Raw genomic sequence first — 6,000 nt, 5'->3', positions numbered from 1 at the left:
ATAAACGGCACACAACCTATCCAATTAATCACACCTAACGTTTATTCTGCCAAGACCTACTGTTGAATAGGTCTTGGATAAATACATCCTGGATTTTAAGGAACGTACCGCTGAGCATTAGCAAATACCAGGTTTCCTAAGTGCTTGGACTAACTTATAGGCAGCTCTGGAAGGCTCAGAATGCATATGTAGGTGTGTCTCCTGTCTTCCCCCATGTCGGCTAACTCCCAGACTCTGAGGCAGGGCTTGGGTGGGAATATAGCCAATATTTTATAATAACTATAAATGGAATATAACCTTCAAACATTATGAATCACTATGTTGTACACCATATCGTCCACCAACTATGCTCCAATACAAAACAGACGTAAACAAAAGGCACCTGAGAGGCTTGAGTGGAGCCCTAAATAGAGCCGAGAGGAGTCAGGTGATCCCCAGCAGTGATCCAGGTGAGAAAAGATACAGGAGTAGATGAAGGCAGGAGCAGAAGAGAAGAGAATGGACTTAAGAAAGAGGGACATTTATTATATGGATAGAGAAAAAAGACTGAGAGTTATAAAAATGTGTTAATAAGAATTCTTTACAATCAGAATATATCACAAAACATGCATTGATAAGTATGAGGGTGCCAGAAACACATTTCTCTTCCTGAGGAGGTCTCTTCCACCGCCCTGGCCATCAGTCTGACCAACCATGGGCTGCCCAGCCCCCTCTCCAACTTGTCTCCCTCTCCTCTCTTCTCCATCTTTCTCCAGCTACAAAAGCAGGGAGTTAGAGCAGACTTGAACCACACATTCCTTAAAAGCTGAGTAAAACTATCTAACTAAAATATCACAGGAAATCATCAAAAGCTGTTCAATCTGCCCCATCCAATATGGGGATATGATTGTAAACTTTGCTAATAGTAACGAGAATTAAGTCAGTTCTGTCAACTGTTCGTTTGGTGAATTGGTCTGATTCCGTAAGATGCAGGGTGGAAACTTGGTGGTGGATGGCTGAAGGAGGTGGAGGGAAAGGTCATTAGAGTTCAAGGAGCTGAGAGAGGCTTGTGTTCTGTACGCGCCGCTCAGGAGGATATTAAAGTCACCCAGAGCACTGAAAAAAAAACGGGGAAGAGCAGACAGTGATCTATGGGGTGGAGTGGGGGTGAGGCAAGAGGCAGTGACCACTGAACGAGAAGGGGTGACCACGAGTCACTAGATTATAGCAACAAGGAGAGTGGTGTCTTAAGCTAAATTGCTAGGGATTTGGGAGGAGGAGGGAGCAGTGCCGGACAGGAAGGGAACCCACTTCCTGCTCCCAGGGCCGGGAAATAGTTCCACGTGGTCTCCTCAGGGGAGCCGACATTCCATCAAGGCAAATTGGGCATGAAGTGGAGATAAGGTTTTTCAGAGAACCAGGGGAAAGGCTTGGCAAAGGGAGAGGGTTGGGAGACCGTGGTAGCTGAAGGGATGATCATTTGGAGGTTGAAAAACTGGAGATGATAGTGACAGGAATTCGGGGAAGGTTGGGGAGACTGCGGATGAGAGGAGCCCTCAGGTGCGGTGACTGACACAGTGGTTGGAGTGGTGTTGGCAATGGGCAAAGAGAAGTCGGCAATGGGCGAAGAGGACAATTGTTTCCTCCTATTGTAAGCCTTTGAGGGATCATCTCAGCTCAGAAGGTTTCCATCTTTGCAACTGTAGAAGGAGGACAATTGTTTGTAGCAGCGTTATTAATAACAGCCAAAGAGTGGAAACAATCCAAATGCCCATCAGCTGATGAATGGATAATTAAATGTGGTGCATCCTGCAATGGAACATTATTCAGCTATAAAAAGGAATGAAGTGCTGATACGTGCTACAACATGGGTGAACCGTGTACACATTAAGCCAAGTGAAAGAAGAAATTCACAAAAGACCACACAGCATATTGTATGATTCCATTTATATTAAATGTCTAGAAAAGGGAAATCTACAGAGGCAAAATAGATCAGAGGTTGCCTAGGGCTGCAAGTAGGGTTGGGGAAATGGGTAGTGACCGCTAACAGGTAGGACGTTTCTCTTTGGAGTGATGAAAATGTTCTAAGATAAATTGTGATGATGGTTGCACAACTCTGAATATACTAAAGACCATTGAGTTGTACACTTTAAATGTGAATTGTATGATATGTGAATTATATCTCAATAAAAAAGGAGGGCAGTAACTCCTGTTCTAATTAAACAAAATATGGATGTGAGATTTCTTTGGAGACCAAAAAGCACAAAATACGTATGAGATCACTAAGGCAAGTGTAGGGACACCTTCAATGAGGGTTGAAAGAAAAGGGCTAATATTTGGGGGATGGCCAGAACTGAGTAATTGAAGGTATAGCTTCAAGAAACTATTACAGTTGTAATTCTGTGAAAGAATAGCCATATAAGTTTATTTCACTTTTTGTCAGGACTTGCCTTGTAGATTCGGCTTTACGCACAAGGGGGCGATGTCCACCAAACAACAAAAGTTCATAGCTGCTGGGAATATGCATATATAATCTCAGAGAAAAAACAAAGTATAATTAAGAACAGCTGAAATTTATAAGTTACATTAATACATATGAATTTGCTTATCAGTGCACATCTGGAAAAACAAATAATGTGAAAGGGATACTTTTTGTGTTTTGAACTATGTCATTGTATTATTTATTCAAAATATTATATAGAAAAAAGACTTCATAAGGAAGATTATTTTGTGCTCTTATTTATTTAATTTATTTTTTAATAAATTTATTTTATTTATTTATTTTTGGCTGCATTGGGTCTTCATTGCTGTGCACAGGCTTTCTCTAGTTGCGGCGAGTGGGGGCTAGTCTTTGTTGCGGTGCATGGGCTTCTTGAGGTGGCTTCTCTTGTCACGGAGCACATGCTCTAGGCACGTGGGCTTCAGTAGTTGTGGTATGCAGGCTCAGTAGTTGTGGCTCGCGGGCTCTAGAGTGAAGGCTCAGTAGTTGTGGTGCATGGGCTTAGTTTCTCTGCGGCATGTGGGATCTTCCCGGACCAGGGCTCGAATCTGTCCGTGTCCCCTGCATTGGCAGGTGGATTCTTAACCACTGTGCCACCAGGGAAGCCCTGTGCTCTTATTTAGATTAAAATATTAATTTGATAAAAGTGATGTGAAGAATATATGCAAATATATAGACATTATTTTAAGTGTTTTTTAGAATGAGTGCCAATTCACACTAATAGCTTTTAAAAAACATGTTCTGATGAACTCAAGGATTTCCTGTATATTATTTATTCTTACCATTCTGTTTTCTATTTCTTCTTCCTTCTTTCCTTCCTTTCTTCCTTCCTCCTTCCCTCCCTTCCCCTTTCCCCTTCTTTCTTTCTCTCTCTTTCCTTCTTTCTTTCCTTCTCCTTCTTTCTTTCTGTCTCTTTGTTTTTCTTTCTTTCTTTCTTTCTCCCTCTCTCTCTTTCCTTTCTTCCTTCCTTCCTTCCTCTCTTCTTTTTCTCTTTCTTCTCTCTCTTTCTATAGGAAAGATCAATTATCTGTTCAATTATTTTTCAATTTTCTACTATCAAACTCTTCAATAGAAAGGTTGAAAGAATATTACAATAAGTACTCACTACCTTGACAATTATTAATATTTTGCTTTATTTAAATATGTTTCTCCACATATACATGTATTGTGAACAATTTTTTCAGATTTTTTTTCAGATGCTCTAACCCTAAATATTTCAACATGCATCTATTTGCTGAAGGCTATTCAACTACAGTACCATAATACTGTTATTACACCTGAGAATATCGAGTAATTCTTCAATATCGTTTATTATCTAGTCCATTTACAATTTTCTATTTGTGCCTAAAATGTCTTATACAGCTTTTTCCCCCCAATCAAGGTTTACATATGGTATTGTGGTTGTTATGTGTTGGAGGACAGAGGGAACGAAAAGTACCCACCGAACTGAGAAGCCATCTTGAGACCAAAAACTGAGGCATATAAACTGAGACCAAAAACTGAGCTCCATATAATCAATAGATCAGTTTATTATAGGGTAACTTCCTCACAGGGTGGGATTGGGCAGACAATGATCCAGAAGCATTCGCAGTTGCACTCTATACCGCCAAGAGGCCATTGTGCCATGGTGACAATTTTATAGTTAACCTAGGATAAAGAGGTAGGTGCTTGCAAACAGGATGTGCATTCCTAGTCAAGATGATTGAATGAGTAAGTAGTCTTGTGGGTGTCAGGAGTACGTCAACAAAGGTCTTCATCATTGTTTAGGGACTAACAGAACACAGAGGCCAATATCACTGGTGAACAAAAATCCAAAAATCCTCAACAAAGTATTAGCAAACCGAATTCAACAGTACATATTAATATTTTATAGTAGAGGTTTTGCACGTTCTATTTTAAATGTATTCCTAAGTATTTGATATTTTTGTTACTGTCATAATCTTCATCTTTTAAAAAAATTCACATTTGAATTGTTTGCTGTGGGCCATAAAAATACAATTAATTTTTGCCTATTAACTTTGTCTCTAGCAATCTTTTATCTTTAGATTTGCTATGATTTTCAATCATATCATTGTGAATAATAGCAGTTTTATTTATTTTGTCCAAATCTCCTACTTCTCACTGGCAGGGTCCCTCAGTACAGTAATGAATAGAAGTGGTAATAGTGGACATACCAGTCTTGTTTTAGGTCTCAGGAAGAAAGTTGTCAATATTTCACCATGAAGTGTGATGTTTGCTGATGGATTTTTAAAATAGATATTCTTGTCTTTGTAACACGTTTCTTTTTTTACTTCATGTTGATAAGAATTTTGTTTTTTAAACCATACATAGATGTTGAAATCTATCAACCAGTTTTCTGCATTAATTGAAATGACTGTGTAATATTTTCCCCTTTAATTTACTGATGTGGTGTATTACCTTGCATTCCTGAACTCCTGTAGGATTCGCATGATTTCTTTCTTAAAAGTTTGGTAATATTTATTTGGCGATTTTGTCTGAACCCAGAATTATCTTTGTAAAAAAGGCTTTTAATTATAAAATTCATTTTAGTTGACATAGGACTATTCAAATTTTCTTTTCTTAGTTGTAGTAAGTTTTTTTTTTAATAACCATTTGTTCATTTTATAAAATTTTCAAATTTATTTGCCTAAGGTTGTCCATAATATCTTTTTAATTATCATTTTAATGTCTGTAATATCTGTAGTGATATCCTGCTGTTTTAGTGCTATTAGTTACATACAAACATAGGATTATACTATGTTTAGTTATATAGCCTTCATTTTTACACAGCAGTATATCTTGGAAAAACCATTCATGACGTTAAATGTACTTTCATTACAACAGTTAGGATGTTTTCCACTAGCAGAACCTATCTTTCAAGTAAAATCTTACACTTATCTTCCAATGTGGAAACAGAAAAAGTAGGGACACCCTAAGTAAAGCAAGGTGAAAGGGCATTGGACCTCCCAAACTTGTCATCCCTTTTGTTTCAGAGGTCTCTCTTGTTAGAGGAACACACTTGAAAATTATTGTTCTATATTATAAATGGCTATATACATATGTATGCACAATTTAACCAATCCTCCATTGTTGAATACACTTCCAACTCCTTGGAGATAAATTATTGTGCATACATTTGATTAATTCTTTAGGGTTAATTCCTTAAAATCCAGTTGCTTGGTTAATGGTTAAGTATAGTTTCAAGACATTAAAATTGTAATAATAAACTGCTCTTTAAAAAAAGTTGTACCACTAGACTGTGAATTATGGAGAACAAGACTGGGTCTATTCATCTCTGAATACTCAGCCTTGCACAGTACTTGGCATTATGTAGATTCTTAATAAACAGTCATGGAATAAATGTAAAAAAAAAAAAAGTTGTACAAATTTTTGCTCCCAGTGGTAGTACAGTAAGTCCCCTACATACGAACCTTCAAGTTGCAAACTTTCAAAGATTCGAACATGTGTTCCATCATCATCAGGCGTGAGTGAAATTGCAGCTTGCCCTCCATCTCCTACTG

Source organism: Balaenoptera acutorostrata, chromosome 5, assembly GCF_949987535.1.
Source record: "Balaenoptera acutorostrata chromosome 5, mBalAcu1.1, whole genome shotgun sequence".
Taxonomy (NCBI): domain Eukaryota; kingdom Metazoa; phylum Chordata; class Mammalia; order Artiodactyla; family Balaenopteridae; genus Balaenoptera; species Balaenoptera acutorostrata.
The sequence above is the reverse complement of the archived record's forward strand: the minus strand, read 5'-3'. Positions refer to the sequence as shown.